Raw genomic sequence first — 21176 nt, forward strand, 5'->3', positions numbered from 1 at the left:
GTCTCTTCTCAAATCCTCCAGGACTGTATTTAATAAAAAGTCCCCGGCCTAACAGAGACAGCATGGGATGGAGAGTCAGGGGACCTGGGTTCTAATTCCTTCTCTATCACGGGCCTGTAGTGTGATCCTGGGAAATCGTTTCCTCTCTCTGTGCCTCAATCTCCATTTGTAAAATAAGGATAAAATTGTGAGTCTTGAGGAAGACCAGGACTGTATCTGACCCATTTATCTTCTATCTACTCCAGTCCTTGGCACACAGATGGACATACAGTAAGGACTTTGTAAATACTGTAGTTTTGAGACAAGGATCCTTTCGTGCTTCTTAATGAGAGGAACTTCTGTGTCTGAATGGTTGGGTGATGTGGGAAGAAGCTGTTTCAGGCCCTCCCCCATAATGGCCAAATGTGAAGGCTAGAATTCCCAAAGGGCTTTGCCACCTGGGAAAGAAAAGCTTCCTCTTTACCCAGCCCACTGCTCCCCTCACCAACCGCCCCGTCTCCGGGTCCAGGTGGAAATGGGTGGCCACCGAGCCCCCATTGCTTTGACTGACTACATGACAGTACAGAAAGCATTCCCTGGTTAACCTGCTCTTAACTTCCTAAAATCACCACCCTAGAACCCAAACCATTTTCCGAAATGTTCATTCAGTAATATTTATTGACTGCGTACTGTGTCCAAATTTGTTTAGGGGATCTGGCCTTGCCATTAATAATAATGGTGCTTATTAAATGCTTACTGTCCATCAAGGTCTGTGCTAAGCACTGGGGTAGATCAGACACCGTCCCTGACCTACACAGGCCTCAAAATCCAAAAGGGAGAGAGAACAGGTGTTTTACCTCCATTTTTACAGATGAGGAAACTGAGGCCCAGAGAGGTTAGATTACTTGCCCAAGGTCACCCAGCAGGCCATGTCGAAGACTGGCCAGAATTCAAGATTTTTAACTCCCAGTCCCCCAGACGTCCGTGTTGGCTTAGTTTTGACAGAACCGCTTTCAGTCCTGAATTACAGGTAGGAGAGGCTATACAAGAATTTGAATTGGAAGGGATTTGGGGGTGGTGTTAACCTTAAAGCTGTGCAGGCTGATGGAAGTGACCCTCCATATTTCTGCAAAATGCGTAACTCGAACACAGGAAGGTCTCTATCTCTCAGAGGGTGTGAGGGACTGAAGGGTGTGGGCTACGGGAGAGGGGCCATCCCCGAGTGTTTGGCAGCTCCTTCCTCAGTGACATAAATAAGGCAGAGATTGGATCTCAGCAGATTGACTGTGGTGCCGAGCTGATGCTCTCACCTCTTTTGGCTTTCAAGCCGGTGATTGCCTCCTCGATATTCGGTTGACTTTCACTCCAGTCCATTAAACATCAAAACAAAATAAGCAGATGGGACACCCACAGCCAGCCGCTCTCTCCATTTACCACACGCAGCTGATCAGGGTAATGCGGGGGACAGACAAACACATCAATTCTGCCCAAGTTTATGGGGCATTAAAGTCCTGAAAAACATGGCAGAGGCAGCAGCTTGGCCAGGTCGTCGTTTGCAACCTTTCCACCTGCCATGCTTAATTTCAGAATCCGGGCACTTTGTGGGGAAACGATATTACCACGGCTCCGCCAAAGGTAAAAACCTTCCAGGGAAGCTTGATTTTTCAACTTCCGCAGGACTTTACTGTTCCTATCATAATTTTCTAAGTATGTAGCTTGAGGTGTTGCCATAATAATCCAGGTTGAGCCCTTTGTTTTATAGAGCAGGGTGGAGGAAAATGTTCTTTTGGAAATTATCTCCCTGGGAAGTTAATCTTCTTTTCCAGGTCACACGAGTTGACAGGATATGGGTAGGTGGTGGTGGCTGATGCTGAGGGTCCCTGTGTGTGTTGGGGCATGGAGGGGAGGAGTGGAGCAGAGGGTGTAAGATATTGTGACTTTCTTTGCCTCCCTGTACTCACAAAAATATAGGGTAACTTTATAGCTCCTTTCCCAACTTGGGTGAGCACTGAATTCTGAGCTAAAGCAGGTCAGATGCCAGGGTGCTAGAAAAGTAGCGAACACGGGCCTTGGAGTCAGAAGTATCTGGTTCTAATCCCAGTTCTACCACTTGTCTGCTCTGTGACCTTGGACAAATGACTTAACTTCTCTGGGCCTCAGTTACCTCATCTGTAAAATGGGGATTAAGAGTATGAGCCCCATGTGGGACAGGGACTATGTCCAACCTGATTAAGCTGTACCAACCCCAGCGCTTACAACAGTGCTTGGCACATAGTAAATGCTTAACAAGTACCATAATTATTATTATGATGATAATTAGGAGGAAGTGTATTGAACCTTTATTTTACAGAAGAGGCAATTGAGGCACAGAGAAGTGACGTGACTCAGGGCTAATAATAATGTTCGTATTTGTAAAGTGTTTACTATGTGCAAAGCACTGTTCTAAGCGCTGGGGTAGATACAGGATAATCCGGTTGTCCCATGTGAGGCTCACAGTTAATCCCCATTTTACAGATGAGGTAACTGAGGCCCAGAGAAGTTAAGTGACTTGCCCACAGTCACACAGCTGTCAAGTGGCAGACCTGGGAGTCGAACCCATGATCTCTGACTCCGAAGCCCAGGCTCTTTCCACTGAGCCACAGCAGACAAGTGGCAGAGCCAGGATAAGGACTCAAGTCCTCTGACTCTAAGGCCCGGGCTCTTTCCACTAGGCTACCTGCTTCCCACACTGTACTGCATGAGGTCTGGAACGTGATTGGGCCCAGTCCAGGCCTGTCCTGCCCGATTGAATGGTCCATCTGAAGGACAGCGCCAGGTTTGCCTCATTTACAGAGACCAGTTGTCCCCAGCTTGAGCCATCACCCATATGACGTTCAGGCACTACCTCCATTTGGGGTAGACTGATTCTGCTCACTAAGGCCAAGCTGGAGACCTGGCCACTGGGCCATCATGCCTGGCGAGCCCTTCCAGAAAGGCCATCAATCCAGTGGAGATTGCCCATTTCTGAATCGTGGTCCTTGACAAGCCAAAAACTCTTTGAGCATCCCTGTCCCTGAGCTCAGAATGGTTTTCAGACAAAGTTTAATAACTGATGACATTTGGACACCCTGAAATTTCAGATTCCAGAGCCCTGGCTGAAATGGGCTCTAACTGCCTATATTTTTTCAAGTGTCTAAAGCGCATATAAAATCCCATCCCATCCTAAATACCTATTAACTGTCGGAGAAAAGAATAAATTCCAAAGAAGAGGGTTTATTACCACTCAGGCTTATTTCCTGTTCCTCTAGGGCTTCAAGAAAGGCCCCACCCGCCATTAATATTTATCATTCCGAAGTGATATTTGCTGAGATAAGCTGTGCCCTACACGAACCAAACGCTCGTGATATGTAACGTTGGCCCTGACTGAATTCAAGCAGGATTCAGAGGTGCGGGGGAGGTCTGTGGGGAGACATGCGGGCCAGATCACAAGGGCAGGAGATTAGCTCTGGAAACCTGAGTAAAAACTTAATGAAACATTTGTTTCTCTGTACCCCTGAGATTCATTCATGGCAAAAAGTAGATAACCAGCCCAGTAAATGGACCAGTAAGGGCCCAGCTGGCTGACTCTTGTCCAACAGTAACGCCATGTGGAAAGTAGATGGATTGTGGGTGTCTGGCTCCCTGGCAGGTATACTATGGCTCAGGTCCCCACCCCACACACTTTGGGGGACATAGAGAGGGAAACCTAGATGGTCCCTCCTTGTAGGATTCAAATTGAGCCATTAGCTTTCTTAGATTGGCTCCTGGCCTGGACTCGGGGCCCCAAATAATTAGCTTCTTGTCCCAAAATGAGACTTCTACCTTGCCCGAAAGGTGGAGGAGGGAATGTCACCCAAATGACTTTGCCCCTGAGCAAAGACTGTGCACGTGGAGGCTAGCAGAGGAAGGCAGAACAACAAGCTTGGGGAAAAAATTGGCTTCCGGTTCTTATTTTTTCCAATTAGATTTAGAGATTTTGTTCCCCTGAACCTAAGCCTGATCAGGTGATCTTGCATCTACCCAGCACTTAGCACAGTACAGGGCACCTAGTATGCTCTTAATAAATACCATCATTATTATTAGCCAGTATTGCCAGATTTGTTGAATTTTGTCAGACTGTGTTTTCGATGCAGATGTTGTTTCACAGACTAGTATCTTGGTGTTATCTAATGTTCCTTATTCACAGTCTAAGTGGGAGGGAGAGCAAATATTTAATCTTCATTTTACAGATGAGGTAACTGAGACACTGAAAAGTTACGGGAACTTGCCCAAGGTCACACAACAGATATGTTGGTGAGTAAAAGAGTTGTAAAGTTCCTGAGTATGAAATAAAACATATGCTGCCTGAAACTCACTTACGGGGCTACTTAATCCCATTTCACCCATAAAATTTAAATCCACCTTGGCGTGAGCTGCCTTGGGAGAGTTGCCTGTTTTGGTGTGGGGGCTGTCACCATTTCCTCCCATGTGCTCATCATCCCTCTTCTTGCCCCCCCTTCATGCTTTTATTTCCCTTCCCCCGGCCCAGTGGACGTGGCACCCCGACCTTGGAAAGAAGCTCTGCAAAGCGATTAGGGATTGCTCTGACCTCTGGGAATGCCTGTGTCTATCTCTGAATGAGACTGGATTATTTGTCAGGGAAGGCAGGGAATGAGTGTCATTTTGTACACTCCCAAGCACTTAGTTCAGTGCTTTGCACATGGTTAAGTGTTCAGTGAATATCATTGATTGATCGGGCCTCCCCCTCTCTTGCGAGTTGTGAGTTAAGCAGCAATACGTGACCACTTCCTGGGTCATAAAACCATTCCTTATCTCCCTGCTTTTGCTTGCACCTATCCTTAGTTTCACTCCTCCCCTGGGCAAACCAAACATTCACTGCAGCCGGCACCCATGGTCATCTGGGGAGGAGGGGATAAGAGGATTGGCTATAGTGAGTTTGGTTGCCAAGACTTTTACCTCCTCTGCACCACCTGTTTCTGCTAAAAATAACTATGGAAACTCCCCGGAGGTATGGGTGGGAGTGGAGTGGCAGACGGAGGGTTGCCTTGGGGATGGGGATACATTTTTGGCCTGAGGAATTTTCCATTGGCCCCTTCCAGCCCATCAGACCCTCGCCCGCCCCTCCGGCCACTCTCTCCCCTGTCTTCTCCCATCTTCCAATCCGTCCTCTCCATGCACACTGGCTCATTTTCTCCCCTCCTCCAATCTGTCCTCTCGATCGTACCCACTGGCTTATTTTCTGATAGTCTCCGTCTTCCCTCTGCCTTTACCTTTTTATTTATTTTTCTCATTTTTCCTTTCCTCTTTTCTTGCAAATGAAGTGTGTGTGTGTGTGTGTGTGTGTGTCTAGGGAAAATGCAGTGATATGTGAGCTTGCAACTTTATGTGCAATCAGAGAGTATGAAGTTGTGACTGAGCTGGTGAGAGGAGGTAAGTGTGTTGCTGTCCATGGGGCTGAGATATGAATTGTTATTATTGTAAATTGTTAGTAGTATACAATGATAACTGTGATATTTGCTAAGCACTATGTGCCAAGCACTATAGAGAAGCAGCGTGGCTCACTGGAAAGAGCACGGGCTTTGGAGTCAGAGGTCATGGGTTCGAACCCCGGCTCTACCACTTGTCAGCTGTGTGACTTTGGGCAAGTCACTTAACTTCTCGGTGCCTCAGTTACCTCATCTGTAAAATGGGGATTAAGACTGTGAGCCCTACGTGGGACAACCTGATTCCCCTGTGTCTACCCCAGCGCTTAGAACAGTGCTCGGCACATAGTAAGCGCTTAACAAATACCAACATTATTATTATTATTACTGAGTGCCAGAGTAGATTTAATACAGTTAGACTGGGTACAGCCCCTGTCCTACATGGGTCTCACAGTCTGAGATGGGGAGGGCAGGGACCCTGTCCCCGATTTGCACATGAGGAAATGGGCCCAGATAGGTTAGGTGGGGGGCTTTGGATAAGTCAGAAAGTCAGTGGCAGAGCTGGGACCAGAACCCAGATCTCCTGACTCCCAGTCACAGGTTCTTTCTGCCATGCCACATATTCAACGGCTAGTAAGCCAGCCAGCCGATGCTGGTCTCGCTCATTTCAATCGATGGTCTTTACTGTGTGCAGAGCACTGTACTAAGCACTTGTGAGAGTATGATGCAATAATACTAACAATGATGATGATAATTGTAGTATTTGTTAAGCGCTTACTCTATGCCAGGAACTGTACTCAGCGCTGGGGTGGATACAAGCAAATCGGGTTGGACACCGTCCCTGTCCCCCATAGGGCTCACAGTCTTAATCCCCATTTTACAGATAAGGTAACTGAGGCCCAGAGAAGTGAAGTGACCTGCCCAAGGTCTCCTTTTTACCGATAGGCCGGCTTGGGCGGAGCAGCCACCAGCTCTGTCGGTTTCCTGGACCCGCCCCCGGTTCTGTTCCGTTACCTAAGCTCTTCTTTCTCCCCCGCTTGGGTTCCGACACCACCATAGGGACAGTCAGCTTTCCGCTGCACTCTCGTGTTTCCAGACACACGCTCCCCATTACACTGGGCCGGTTTCCACATGCACACGAGTCTCTCCACGGCCCATATGCCGGGCAGCACTGCCCTTGAAAGTCAGTCAGGCCCCCCCCCCCCCCCCCCGGATCTCGGACCGCTTCAGAACCGAGACCTTGCCCCCGGCCAGGAATGACTCATCGGGCTCTTGCTGTGGCAGTGCCCGTCCGTGGCAGGGTTCTTGCGGCAGACCGCCATTGGTCTCCATCCTTCACGCGTGCACACACCCTGGGCTGGGATTCCAGCCATAAACACCCTTATGGAACCTCTTTCCAGAAACATCTTTCCTGAAAGCTAAACTTTTTGGAGAACTTAATAAGGCTCCATCTGATTTAAATCAATTCATCTAAACAGTGCTGGGCCTGGCTTAAGAGACTACTATAATGAGTATCAAAGAAATCCCAGTCATTTTTCAGGGGCCGGAAGGTCCCAAAGCTACCGCGAGACTCATATTCCTGGCTTTAGACTCTTCTAGCTACTCTTCGGGCATTCACTGCTTTTAAAAAGGGTACTTGGCTTGAGACCACATATGCCAAGTTTCGACCTGAAGACAACTTCCCAAGGATGAGTTACACATTCCTGACCCGGCTGAAACGGCCGTGATAGGGCAACAGATGTCATCTGACCTTTGTGGGTGATAGTAATGGCAATAGTCACTGACGTATTTATCCAACAGCCTTCGGGTGTGCTGTGCTAAGCACCTGGAAAAGCACAAAAAGAAGCATGTGACCCCTTCCCTGCCTACAGAAAGCTTAAGGTCTCTTGAGCATTTAACTGAGAGGTTCCTCTTAATGCCAATAGCCCCATCACTTTGGGGATGATGAAGGGGCTTTGGCTTTCTGGCTCCTCCAGCCTTGCGGAAGAATGAGGAGTTATGGCAAGGCCCAGACTTGTTTACTTTTTGGTCTGACCACTCACTCAAGCGCTGGCTTTAACCAAAGAACAGCTAATCTTCCTTTCAAACTTCTAACAAGACCTAACAGGTATCTGCCCCTGCCGCCCCCCCTCCCCAATTAATGTTTCTGTTCATGTAATGGAAAGCAAGGGCAAAGCTGTCTTATTTGTCATCAGTCAAACTCCGGCTGGCCTGGAGGGTTTTACCTACAGGACTTTAAAGCACTGTTTTCTCCAGGGAGGAGGGTTGTTATTCATGGTGGCTGTGCAGATGGAGACAGGAGAGACACCAAAACAATAATAATAATAATGTTGGTATTTGTTAAGTGCTTACTATGTGCCGAGCACTGTTCTAAGCGCTGGGTAATAATAGTAGTAATGATAATATATGCTTCTGAAGGGCTACTATGGGCGGGTGTGGGAAGCCCCCCCGCCAACTCCATATGCCCTAGAAAGTGGCCCCCAGACCAGCCAAGGGAGATAGAGGTATTGAAGAAGGAGGAGACACAGGAAACAAAAGCCCTGGAGAAAGTAATGTGCTGGCAAGTGGAATGGCTGAACCTGGCTTGGTTTCCCAAGGGTGTGGGCCTCTGAGTGGGAAAGTTTCCTCCCTATTGAAAGACCCTGGAACAGATTACGAATGGAGCGAGACTGACGAAGGTAATGCTGGGCGTAGAGAGTCTGGAGACCGGGGGAGTTGGGTGCGAATCAAACAGTTGCCTGTCCTGTCTCCACACTTCACTCCATCCAGACCCTGGCCTTGCTTCAATAAGTGGGTGGGGTGAATTCTCTCTTCCCACCTCGCCCCCACTAATCCATGGAGGTAATGACAACTTGTTGAAACCGGGGCATCAGACCTCATCCATAAGTCGCTGACTCACCAATAATCACCCAAGCCGATTTCTAAACCCTGGGCCCTCAGCCTAACTCTTGCCTTTATGCTAAAACTGTGTGTTCAGAGGAGGAGGCTGATCAGGTTGGATGAATGTTGTTTTATCTAAGATTAACCATTTATGTTGGCTGAAAGCACATTGTGGGCAAGGAAAGTGTCTACCAACTCTGTTATTTTGTACTCTCCCAAGCGTTTAGTATAGGGTTCTGCACACAATAAGTGCTCAATAAATATGATTGATTTTTGGTATTTGGAGATTTTGGCTCTTTAGACATTGAATTCCTATTTTTCTTTTCTAATATGTGAAGTGCCTTCTGCATTCACTAAATACTGAGTGAGTAAATAAATGATGGACGTTCAGTGGCTGGCATGACTGCATTCTAAGGTGGGAAAGACCAAGTGCCCTGGGAATCGATTCTCTTAGAGGAACTGAACCGAAGAGTTTGGTGGTTAGCCGGAACAAGAGGGTTCTCAGCCTGGGCTAAGTTTCTGTTTGCCCACTGTTTCCACTGGAAGAGAAGTGGAGTTTTGGGTGAGGAAACCCACGTTTGATGGAAGGGGAGTGAATTTGAATTCTGTAGCTTTCTGAGACACAGTCACCTTGTTCCCCAAAGGTTTGACTCAGGGCTGGGCTGAGACCAAGAGCCACCCCCTGCCCTTTCTTCCTGCTGGTCGGTTCTCTGCGATTGTCGTTCGCGCTGACCTCTGGCAGAGGAAGCGCTCTGTCCAGCTGAGGATGTGTCCTGGACCCCGACTTCCACCTGCTTCCTGAAATTGCAGCAGGGTTCTATCGCTGCTGGGTCAGCCGGCGCTAGACCGTTTCTTCCATTTTCACTGAAGTTACCGGGAATTTCAACCCGATGGTTTTAAAAACTCCGGTCGTTCTGATCTTTCTAGTGGAATCTGAGCCCTGATAGATCGGCCCTGATGCGGAACTTCCACTGTTTCATTTTAGCCTAGGGAACCGACCATTTTCATACCCTCTTAGCCCACCCACTTGCCATAATATCGCAGGTTTAGTTAAGCACCTCCTCTGCCCTGCTGCCATGTCACCATTGTGCTTTGACTACTTGCCCCACACCACCCCCACCTCCCAAACATTGCCAAGAACCCCAGCTGGTTCTGCCCGGCCCAACTTCTTTGCTAAAACAGGCACAGACTTAAATTTCAGGTAAGAGGAAGTACCCCAGTATTAAAGATAGGTACATGGGTGCTGTGGGAGGGAGGTGAGTTCCCTAGCGCTCATCTGAGCCCAAGTGCAGAAGTGCCACTTGGGGGCAAGTAGGGCAGGGAGTTGAGAGCTTAATCAGGGAAGGCCTCTTGGAGGAGCTGTTATTTCAGATGGGGAGAGCAGTGGTCCATCTGCCAGATAAGATGAGAGGTTAGTCAGGAGAGGGTATGTCTGGCATGTGGGAGGGTCATCATTGGCCAGCCTGGTGCTGGGCGTTTTTTCGGCCCCAGGGACAGCGGGTGGGGATCTGAGGAGGTGAGGGCTCTGACTGGAGGACCCCTTGAAGCCTTTGTGATCCCAGAGTGGATTTGGAAAATAAATGAATGCCGATGGAGAACATTTTTGAACGGCTACACCTTCCGGCAGGCCTAATCTGCCTCCAGAACCTCTCCTCCTCGAGCTGGACGCCTCCAGGGTTAAGCCAAACTGTTCCAATTTTCCCAGGTATAGCAAGAACGGGGAAAGTTGTTTGGAGTTGGTGCTTCACTCTTTTCGGTGAACCTCTGCTCCGAGAATCCATTTCCAGGCTGCCCTTGGCTCATCCTGTCTTCCTTTCTGGCCATTTCCTGCAGCTTCCAGGCAGCAGAGCAAAATCGGTAATCCCCTCTTGAGAAATCAGAGCTCCATTCAGGCAACAGACACCCGGGAGGGAAGCAAATCCCATAACTCTTCCCCTCGTGGTGTTCCGCTGCCTGCCTCCCCCTCCCAGAGCCGGGAGCGTGAGTGCCTTGTCTCCCCGCCTTCGGCTCTGGATCATCCAAGTGACAGGTGAGGCCCGGAGCTCTCTCCTCCTGAGCTCTGTCTCGAGCTTGACACTTTTGTGCTGGCCATGCCTCAGCCCCAGGGAAGGAGACAGCCGGCTTAGAAACTTTCTCCTTTTCATCAGCCTTGGTTCTGGGGGCCTTGTCTGCATGGGAAAGTTGTGTGTTGTGAAGATCAATTGATCAATTATATTTACTGGGCACTTACACTGTGCAGGGTACTGTATTAAGCTCTTAGGAGAGTTCGATAGAGTTAGTAAACATGATCCCTGACTTTGAGGAGGAAGGGGAGACGGCCTATAAAATGCAAGTAGGAGGAAGCAACTGAGTTTAAGTATATGTGTAAGTTCCCTGAAAGGTAAGGGAGTGAGTACCAAGTGCTCGAGGTATGGGGAAGTTCTCACGTGGCAGTACAGGGGTGGGGGTGAAGGAGGGAGTAGGATGGAGAGATGGGAAATTAATCAGGGAAGGCTTCCTGGAGTTGATCCTCTGAGGTAGGAAAATCCATTTGCTTGGGGTAAGCACAGGACAAGCCTAACGTTAAGCACTTTGGGTGAAGAGGCATCAGGCTGAGCTTCCAGAAAGCTACCTCAGGAGGCATGAATCTGGAGACACCCCAGCCTGGACTGCCCCAAGGGTAGGGGAGAGGGCCCCTGCTGTCATGGTGAGGACAAATTCTGAATCTCCTAAAAGGCCCAGGGCTTGGGGGCTCTGGCCGCTGCCCTACCTGGAGCTGCCTCATTGTCAGGGAGGAGCCGGGCAGTGGCCAAGGAATTCTGAGCTGGCAGCGGAGACAGGGCAAACATGAGGAGCTGCTCTGGCCCTGCCCAGGCCTCACCCCTGGGACTGGCCCTGCACCTGGCTGATGCCTGGGGAAGAATCCTCGAGGACAGAGCATGGGTCTGGGAGTCAGGAGACCTGGGTTCTAGTTCCAGCTCTGCCACTGTCTCGCCAGGTGATCTTAAACCCCTTAATCCCTCTGGGTCCCAGTTTCCTTATCTGAGAAATGAGAAGAAGATCCCTGCCCTCTTTCCCACTTAGATTCACTTCCCACTCCCCGGGGGTGAAAGGGGAGGTTTCCAATCTGAATGTCTCTCACTTAGTGCTTAATAAAGACCATAACTAGTTAACTGAATTTATTGAGTGCGTACTGTGTGCAGAGCTAGTATTCCCCAATAGTACTTTCTAAGGAAACAGCTGAAGGTTTAAGATTTGAATGTGGGGTCTGTGAAATAGCAGTGGTTTTGAGAATACCTCCTGCAATTCTGATTGGGATCAATCTTTCCTGGGCTTTTTCAGAGTGTGGAAGCTGTAGGGGAAGATGTTGGACGTGGCGACTGAGGGGGAACAGAACACCACAGGGCTCCTGTCCCTGCCTCAGCAGCCTTGACCAGCCCACGAGGACAGTGTCTCCTGCTTGTCTTCTCTGCAGTGCTTGCTTCTGCGTGGGAGGTCCCCTCTTCTTGCAGCCCTGCTCTTCTGAGAGCCGGAGAGGAAGGACCCCCGGATGGTGCCCAGACACTTCAGAACCCTCCCCCGATCCCAAGCGATACTCGGCCAAGTGGGACGACAGCCGCATGGCTGTGCGGAGGAAGAAGGGGTTGGGATGAGTTCTCTTGGCAGCAACCCTGGAGGGCAGGACTCAGATGACAGATCAGGCATGGCCTGCGAAGTGGCCGGGTAGGGAAACCGAAGAGAAAGCAACGAGCCTTGTAGAAGGTGCGAGGAAATGCAGCCGATATAGGAAGCTGGCGTGTCCCTCCTTCACGTCTGTGCCGTTCTGTCCGGCTACCGGACTGCTATAACCGGCCACCAATCCCTCCCCTTGAGCATCAACAATGCCCTCTGCCCTACATCCTGCAGAAGACACCACAATCTGCCCTCCCTCCCGTCATCCGGTGGAATGGGCTCTTCTCCCGGCAGGCTGGGACCCAGCTGGGCGTCTCCGTGGCTGCTGACCCCTGTTAGCCTGCTCTCCTCTTCCTTTCACCGCCCAGACCATCTGGTCCTCACCTGACTCGCACCTGGGTTGCGTTTCCAGTGGACACCCGGCCTGACGGGTTGGGTTGTGGGGGCACAGTGCGACAAGCGTTGACGAATGGGTACCAAAAGTCACAAAGGTTTAAAAGTTGATCGTCAACAGATTCCCCGACAATTACCCCGTGTGCCTCTTTTGCATCCATTTTTTTCTGGTGCCAAGAATGATAAATTGCATTAAGGACCACATCATTTTTTTTTTTTCCTATTCGGTCCGCCAAGTCAGTTGGCGTCCAGATGGTGACATTTCCATTCGTTCTACTTCTCATTCTTCCTAGGAATTGAATATTTGAGGAAAAGCCCCACCGATGTCGGTGGGTCCGGGGCTTGGCTATTTATCGTGATAAAGCAGAATCTCAAAAATGCCCCCGTGGCCACGCTCGAACGGCATCAGTGAACGGTCATCCTTCGGAGGGGAATTTCGGGCAGAAGGCTTCTCTAAGCGGCCTGGCCCAGACTGGGCCCTGGAGAGGAAGATGCAGAAGCCCGGCCGTTCTCCAGTTGGCTACAAACACGCCGGGCTGGGGCCGTTCTGCTTACGGGCTGTGCCAACTGGGATTCTAGGGTGGCGTTTGCCAAGACTGGGATCTCATGGGGACTCCTGGGACTGCACCGGCCTTCTGCCCAGCTCCTCCCGCCGGCTGCTTCCCCGAGGATGTCAGTCCCGGCACAATGGCCCGATCCTCTCCCTTCCCCCTCCCCCCCACCACCTCCCCTCCACGGATCGTTCCTGTCAGAGTCCGTGGCGGATGAGGGTAGGGGAATCAGGCTGGAGCCTAAAATAGCAACCGCACCGCGGAGCTGCCAGGAAATTCCGATTTCCGAGTCTGTGAGCCAATGGACGTAACTTCTGGAAGGAAAAGGCCAAGTGGTTGGGAACAGGGGACGACACCGGTGAATGTGGCTTTTCTGATGCCTTTAAATTAAGAGTTGATTGGACAGCAGCTCAGGGGTAGGGGGAAAGGGGCACAAGGAGTGAGGGCTCTTCAGGAAAAGATATTATTGTTCCCCTCCCCCACCAATTTCCCAGCTCAAGATACAAAGGATGAGAAGGAGACGAAGCAACTCAAAGCAATAGTGACTTCTGCTGCCCTGAACATCGGAGAACCTAGAGGACAGCAGGAAGGGGAGTCTTCAAGTAAGCAATTTTAAGCATGCCCCCCTCTTCCTCCTTCTCTTTCCCCCCTCCTTCTGTCTCTCCTCCCACCCAGCACACATCACCCAGGTAAAGGATCAGCTGACCCACATCTCCCCTGGGATCCCAAGAGAGTCCTGTGGTCGGCCCTCTGGATCTGTGAAAGGGAAAGAGCCTTTTTCTCTCCCTCTCTCTCACTCACTCTCACACACACACATATTCTCTCTCTCTCTCTCCCCTCCCTTCGCCCTTTCCCCTCCCCCCGTTCCCGGATTCTCCTCTGCAATTGGGCTCACGCCAACCTGAGAGCAGGAGCCAGCCGCTCCTGCCGAAGTCACGTCCCTCACCACACCGTTGTGGGCGAGGGCCATCCAAATGGCCTCCCCCACCCTGGCGCCCCACAAGGCAGGGGGCCCACCTGGGGAGAGTCAGCCCTGAGGGGAGGAGCCATTTCTGGCCCCTCCCCGCGCCACAGCCCCCCTGGAGGTACGGGGCTGAGGTTGTGCACAGCTGTGGGGCCCCGTCCATGACTCTCTGCCCTAACGTGGAGGCGGAGCTGAGCTGGGGTGGGGTAGGAATCGGCGGGAAGGTGGACTGTGTTCAGGAATGAGAGGAGGGAGCTGGGAGGGAATGGGCTTTATTGTCTTTTAATCACACATAACCCCCGACTCAGTTTACTGGCTTCAAAGGCTCTTGGGGCATACGGCCAATCGAATCAGCTAGAAGGAAGAGTCCTTGACCCTGTCATTGAGCCCTCCTCCGATTGGACTTGTCTCGATTTTGCTCAGCGTTGGTTAGGACGTAATTTTCTCTGCTGCTGGGACTCAGATCTAGAATCCCGCTAGGGTTTGGAATGGGGAAGACCCAAGAATACTGCGGACTCCGGGGCTCGAACAAGCAGTTGGACTCTGGACGGTGGGGTGTGACTGAGCAGGCGGGGGAAAACTGTTTATACTGAGCCTGTTGTCATTGTGAGGTACCAGATGGTATTTAACAGTCATCCGGTGTATTTCTGACACCATCTCCTCCACCACCTCCATCCTGTTTACTCAGAAGGAAGACCCTCTGAACTCCGCTGCAGCTAATGCTGAGTGCTCTTTGCAAGATGGAGGCGCACACCTCAGGTGAACTTCCAAAGCCTGATCCGATGACTCACTTGCATAAGCCCGATCGTTCTTTTCCCCTGACCTGGCCCTTTCCAGGACTAAATACTTCAGCCCAGCAGGTACTTTGGGGAGCTCTGAGGTTAAAAAAAGAAAACAACCCCAAACCCCTTCCCGCCAAAACTATTAGAGTCAGAATAGTGACCTGCTGGCTTTCCACCGGACGGTCTGGCCCGGTATGAATGCGGCACCAGGCGCTTTTGTGTCCTTTTTTATTTTCAGTGTTCTGCCTTCCTGCAGCTTGGAAGTGATGTCGATAGAAACGGGGATCCGGGAGGGGAAGGCAGCGCTCAAGAGCACAGGTGTGGGGGTGAGGGACTGGGTTCTTCGGGATGGCTGCAATGTGTTCTTGGCGGCATTGTTACATGATGCTGCGGGCCTGGTGGGACACAGTGATGTTATGTGCCATCGCTGACCATTGGACCGCCTTGTACATTTCTGGCTGGGGCCAAGCATGGGTTACCCGGTTGTCCTTGGGAAAATCAAGGCTAATAATAATGTTGGTATTTGTTAAGCGCTTACTATGTGCCCAGCACTGTTCTAAGCGCTGGGGTAGACACAAGGGAATCAGGTTGTCCCACGTGGGGCTCACAGTCTTAATCCCCATTTTACAGATGAGGGAACTGAGGCACCGAGAAGTTAAGTGACTTGCCCAAAGTCACACAGCTGGCAAGTGGCAGAGCCGGGGTTCGAACCCATGACCTCTCACTCCAAAACCCGTGCTCTTTCCAGTGAGCCACGCTGCTTCTCTAGCCAAAGGCTAGGCTTTGGGTGGGGGGCTGGGGATGGGGGGGGGGATGCGTTGGGCCTGATCTAGTGTTACCCTGAATCTGGTAAAGACTGGAGTTCTCCACTCGCAGGGGCCAGGGTCTGGTTCTCGTTCTGAAGCGAAGGTCAGGTTGAGGGTGAATCATCGGGGCTGAGTCCTCTGGGCCAGTTTGGCCCACCCTGCAGCCCCAGGCTCTTTGTGGAACTCAGCTCAAATCAACCTTCTGGTCGTCCAGCTGAGCCATTTCACCGCAGCCCCGACTGGTGCCTCCAGTCAGGCCCCGGGCCAGATGACCCAGAACTGGGGATTTGAAGACATGGAGCGCTGTGGCGCTATGCCAGAAACTGTGCGTGGCTGCCAGAGGATCCCATTGGCTCACGTGGGCTCAGATTGGCCCAGCTGGATGGCCACCGACTTGCCCAAATACATCTCGCCCCAGCCCAACTTCAGGCAGATCCCCCAGACGGAGAGGGGCAAAGGCATTTCAGGGCATCTGTGTCCGTGGCAACAGGCAGCATTCCAGGTTTCCCCTAAGTGCCCAGTGACCAGTGCTGGGGCATGGGCAAGAGGGGGAGAGATGGGGAGCATCTTTCTGAGAGCATTAAGGCTTTTTGGCAGAGTGACCTGGTGGCTGTTGATCTGTTTTCACTTGGCCGGTCCCCTGGCCTCCTAGGGAAGGACCCTGGATGCCTTTATAGAGGGTGTCTTTATTGGAAACACCCAGCCCGCTTCTGCCTCACCCGCTGCCACCTGGGCACATGGAACTTCTGGCCCAGGCCGGAGTGGTGGGTTTCAAGACACTTTGGGGTGCGGGTGGCCCCAGATTAATTTTCCCAAAGTGATTTAGGGGATGACTGTGTTTTACATCACATCGCCAGCATGACACGAATGTGTCCCCCATGTGTGAGGGCCATCCTAAGCAATTCTAGGAGCAACTGAGGAGCAGAGGCCATGTTCCCTGTTGGTTCCTTTTCCACAAGGGATATGGAAGGAGACGGGGAAGGTAGCCGTGCCCTTTTCTCCCCTTCCCTCCCCTTTCCTTTCCTTCGCTTCCCTCAATTTCTCTCCCTCCCCTCTTCCTTCAATTCCTCCCTCCCTTCCTTCCCAGCGTGGTTTAGTCAAAAGAGTGCGGGCTTGGGAGTCACGGATCATGGTTTCTAATCCCGGTTCGGCCACTCACCAGCTGTGTGACTTCGGACAAGCCACTTAACTTCTCTGTGCCTCAGATACCTCATCTGTAAAATGGGGATTAGGACTGTGAGCCCCACGTGGGACAACCTGATGGCTTTGTATCTACCCCAGCACTTAGAACAGTGCTCTGCACATAGTAAGCGCTTAACAAATACCAACATCATTATTATTATTTTTCCCTCCCTCCCTCCCACCATTCAATTCAATTTATTGGGCACTTACTATGTGCAGAGCACTCTACTAAGCGCTTGGAATGTACAAATCGGTAACAGATAGAGACAGTCCCTGCCCACTGACGGGCTTACAGTCTATTCGGGGGAGACAGACAAGAACAATGGCAATTAAGTCTCCCCCTGCTTCTCCTCATTGTCCTCTCCTCCCGGTGAATCCAGAGGGCTTCGGAGCTTGGATCAACCCTCCCAACGGGCACGTTCTTATGCACTTTTCTGCCCCCAGACTCCTTCAGCGCGGCTCAGTGGAAAGAGGCCGGGCTTGGGAGTCAGAGGTCATGGGTTCGAAGCCCGGCTCTGCAACTTGTCAGCTGTGTGACTGTGGGCAAGTCACTTCACTTCTCTGGGCCTCGGTTACCTCATCTGGAAAATGGGGATTCACTGGGAGCCTCACGTGGGACGACCTGATGACCCTGTATCTACCCCAGCGCTTAGAACAGTGCTCTGCACATAGTAAGCGCTTAACAAATACCAACATTATTCTTTCTCTTGCCCCGTTCACTCCCAAGGGCAAATGTCCGTAGGCCATAGACAGCGGAGAAGTGATTGAAGGAACTGAGACGCCACCTAGTGGCCAGCCCAAACGCATGCCGCAAAGCGATCGCCATGGAGGGGGCGAAGACCCCATCAGTCAGTCAACCAGGGGTATTTCTTGAGCCATTACTGAGTGCAGATCACTATACTAAGCGCTGAGGAGACTACACCTCCCCGGCAAACTTCCTCTGAAGACCCACATCTCCCTCCTCACCCCCACGAACCCTTCCGGGCGGGGGGTCCCCGGCAGCTAAGCCACCTGAGGATGCAGTTGTGCCCCGGTAGCCTTTACACACCTCGAGGAGAGGGAATGTGTCTGTCGACTGAATTGTCTTCTCCTAAGTGGTCAGTACAATGCTCAGCAAAAAGGAGGTGTTCAGTGAATACTATTGATTGGCGCCAGGGAGTGACTTCTCCTGCTGGAGGACACCCCCCCCCCCCCCCCCCCGTGCCGTTTCGCATTGGTTTTGAAACCAAACCCGATTACAAGAAAATGATAACCATCACTTCATTTTTGCCTCGCCTCTGCCTGACCCACTGCCATCTCATCGTGTATCCTCGCAGAATGCAGGTGCCCACTGATGTACCCTACGCTTGTTCGTTTGGGACAAGCCGCTTCCACTGACTGAAGGGGTCCCCGGGCTGCTCCTGTAGACACGGGGCACTCATCTGAATGAAATGATGGGAGAGTCTCTGCTACGAGGAGTCTTGGCCTCCTGCCTCTGAATCCCCTGAGCGCTTTCCTCTCCCAAGGTCATCCCTGAATCTCCCTTTAGGGTCCGTTGAGGTAAAATTTCCTCCAGCTGTAGAGATTTTTCCACTGAGGTTCGGCTTTGTGGTGTTGGGCCAGAACCAGAGACAATTAGAGAACTTTCCTAAGGGCCAGCCACAGTGCGCTGAGAAACCTTGTTTCCCGCCTCTGAGCGTGCACACCTGACCATGACTCACATGCTCGCCCAGCTCCCGAAGGCTGAGCCACGCTGCAAGTTCGGAGTCTGATCAGGCTGCAGTCACAGAATCCAACAACTCCCAGAGAGAAAAGCTCCCAGAGGGAAGACGCTTTCATACATCCCCCGCCCAGGCAGTGCGTTCCAGTGGAAAGCACCTGCGCCCAGCGGTCGGAAGACCCAGGTTCTAGTCTCACCTCTCCTCTGGGTGATCTTGAGCAGGTGGCTTAACCTCTCTGAGCCTCGGTTGTACCCATCTATGGAATGGGGAATATCATCCTCGCCTCTCCTTACCTCCCTGAGATGTAGTGAAGAGAAAAAGAGGTGATTGGTGGGAAAGGGCTTTGGAAAAATCCAAAAGCACTCTACAAATTCAAGACATCATTCTGTTGTGCTGTTGTTGGACAAGAGGATTGTTCTCGTGGTGATCTTTCCCTTGGCTGTTGTGCAACTCCCCCCTCTTCTCCCAATACTCCCACCCCTTCAGAGTAATGTATTTGGATTAAACCTCTGTTCGGGCTTTACTCCAACAGAGATGCCTGCGAGGTGATTTCTCAGTTCTCATTCTCACAGGAAGGTGAGGTGGCTCATCTTGGGCTTGCTCCATTTTTATAGGCTTTGTGTGAGAACTCAGAGAAAAGACATGCAATGAAGGAACATCAGGTAGAGCAGAAATCCCTATCAATGCCCCCAGGACTCTTACACCAAGGAAAACCAAGCCTTTTCCTGAGAGCACTGTAGGGCATCTTTGGGATGGTCTAAACATTTTTACTAGAATATATGTTCTGTATAAATGTGTCTCTAGAATCCACACAGGAAGAGTTGGCTTTTCTGTCTTAAGTGACCACAGGTGGGTTTTTTCCCCTTGACCCCAAATCTGCACCTGTCCAGGCAGACCCCAGATCCCACCCCGATTCCAGGGCATTGTGTCAAAATTGATGGTTTGCCAATTGTCTGTCGCTTTGAATGGAAAGGGTGTGGGGCGCGATTAAGAAACCCATGGATGTAGAACAGTTTTCTGGAAAAGAACACTAGCTTCATCCTATTTTGAGTCCACCGTATATGTCTAAACAAGTTCTTCCCTGCCACCTCTGCCCTGAGGTGAAGGGGAAGTAAATGATCTTCTTTCTTATTCTGAGGTCCCAGCTCTCTACCCATGGATAGAAATCTCAGGCTCCATTTCCAACCCTAGTTGTCTGAGCACCCTGATTTACCTGGAAGGAAGCAGGTAATGAAGTCATTTAGGATAGAGTGGAAGATCAACTTCTTAAGAAGCCAAAAAAGTCGGGAACAAGTTTTCATGAGAAGCTTTCTCGGTTTTCTAGATCAATCTATCTTCAGATGTCCTAGGCTAGTGACTCAAAATGAGTCACATTCTCAGTTCTCCCATATCCCAGACCGCTAGAAATGGTTAACTGCTGCAATAATTCTGTTTGCTCAGTCTCGTTCCAATTTGTTCTCTTACTCTATTCTAAAGTCATCATGGCAATTCTACTTAAAAAAAAAATGTTTCCTGCATATAAAACCTATGCTATGGCTGAATTTAATGTTTCCCATTTATTAAGATTTTGGGGCAAAAAACAGCAAACTTCTATTCAGCTAGATCTACATTGATTAGAGATAAGGGTCCTACGTCAAAGGTGGTGTCTTCTTTAAGATGGTCTGTTTGTGGGACTGTGGAGAGAGAAATATGGGGTAGCAAGCACAGAGGTTGACTAAGTTTCTCTGGGGGCAGAACACTGTGGGGACTATTGTGCAGGCAGCTTTCCGGAGCTGCAGAGAGAAGGAATGGAAAACCTATAGGCAGAGCGATGTTTAACACGGAGCATAAAGAAGCCGCTAATTCAATTTCAGACCAAAAGTAGCGGCTGAGATCAAGATATGTCCCATTTTGAGGTCACTGAACCCCTCAAATGCTTTTGGAAATAGAGACCATGTTTGGCCAAGAGTTTTTCCATTAATTTAAATGGACCGGTATTTCCAGAGAAATGCAACCCAGCTGTCCCCAATTTATTTTCATCAAACTCATCAGCACAGGGATCTGAGAGCACTTCTAGATTTCCAAGATGTCTCTTGAGCTTTCTTTGCCTGGGCACTGAGACCTCTACCCTGCCTGGAAGGGAGAAGGTATAGTGATTGGCACCTGGCAGGGGCTGGATTTGTTTTATGGTATTAAGTGCTTACTATGTGCCTGGCACTAAACTAAGCGCTGGGGTAGACACAAGTTAATCAGGGTGGACACAGTCCCCGTCCCACATAGAGCTCACAGTCTTAATCCCCATTTTCCAGATGAGGTAACTGAGGCCCAGAGAAATTAAGTGACTTGCTCAAGGCCACACAGCAGACAAGTGGTGGAGCCGGGATTGGAACCCAGGTCCTTCTGACTCCTAGGCCTGGGCCCTTTCCACTAGAAGCTTCTCATATGATGCATACAATCGATTTGATTGATAGGTGTAAGGATCCCTAGAGTTCTTCTGTGGTTTTACACAGGGAGCTGGAGGGTCAGGGAAGATAATGGTAATAATTATGGTATTTAAATGCTAACTTCCCCTCTCAGGGTCGCACCTGGAGAGTTTCCAGTACTCTACCAGTCTAGGCTATGGGAAAAAGAGTCAAGCAGAGGCATACCCATTCCATTCCTAGCTTGGGCAGTGGCTAGTAAGTGGAAGGCAATCTGCTACCAAGTCAAGACTCCCCTGTGCTGGGCAGCAGCGGCATGGGAGAGAATCAAGGGCGAGCCTCAAGTTACTGCATGGAAGGAGGCAATGGTAAACCGCTTCCGTATTTTTACCAAGAAAACTCTATGGATCCACTACCAGAACGACTGCAGATGGAGAGCGGGGCGATC

General features: G+C 50.7%; 1 protein-coding gene and 1 non-coding gene across 5 annotated transcripts in view; both read left to right on the top strand.

Annotated features, from left to right (window-relative positions):
- Positions 1-21176, top strand: part of KCNJ15 (potassium inwardly rectifying channel subfamily J member 15) — a 297724-nt gene that overhangs the window by 211161 nt on the left and 65387 nt on the right. For all 4 annotated transcript variants that reach the window (XM_039914668.1, XM_039914670.1, XM_039914671.1 and 1 more), the window contains one exon: positions 11622-13497. The gene's annotated coding sequence lies outside the window, so the exon portion shown is untranslated. The remainder of the gene's footprint in view (positions 1-11621; positions 13498-21176) is intronic.
- On the top strand, positions 20876-21013 carry LOC114805518. Its single transcript, XR_003753491.1, has one exon. It is a non-coding gene; the product is annotated as a small nucleolar RNA SNORA7 (small nucleolar RNA).

The sequence above is a fragment of the Ornithorhynchus anatinus genome, chromosome 18 (genome assembly GCF_004115215.2).
Source record: "Ornithorhynchus anatinus isolate Pmale09 chromosome 18, mOrnAna1.pri.v4, whole genome shotgun sequence".
Lineage (NCBI taxonomy): Eukaryota > Metazoa > Chordata > Mammalia > Monotremata > Ornithorhynchidae > Ornithorhynchus > Ornithorhynchus anatinus.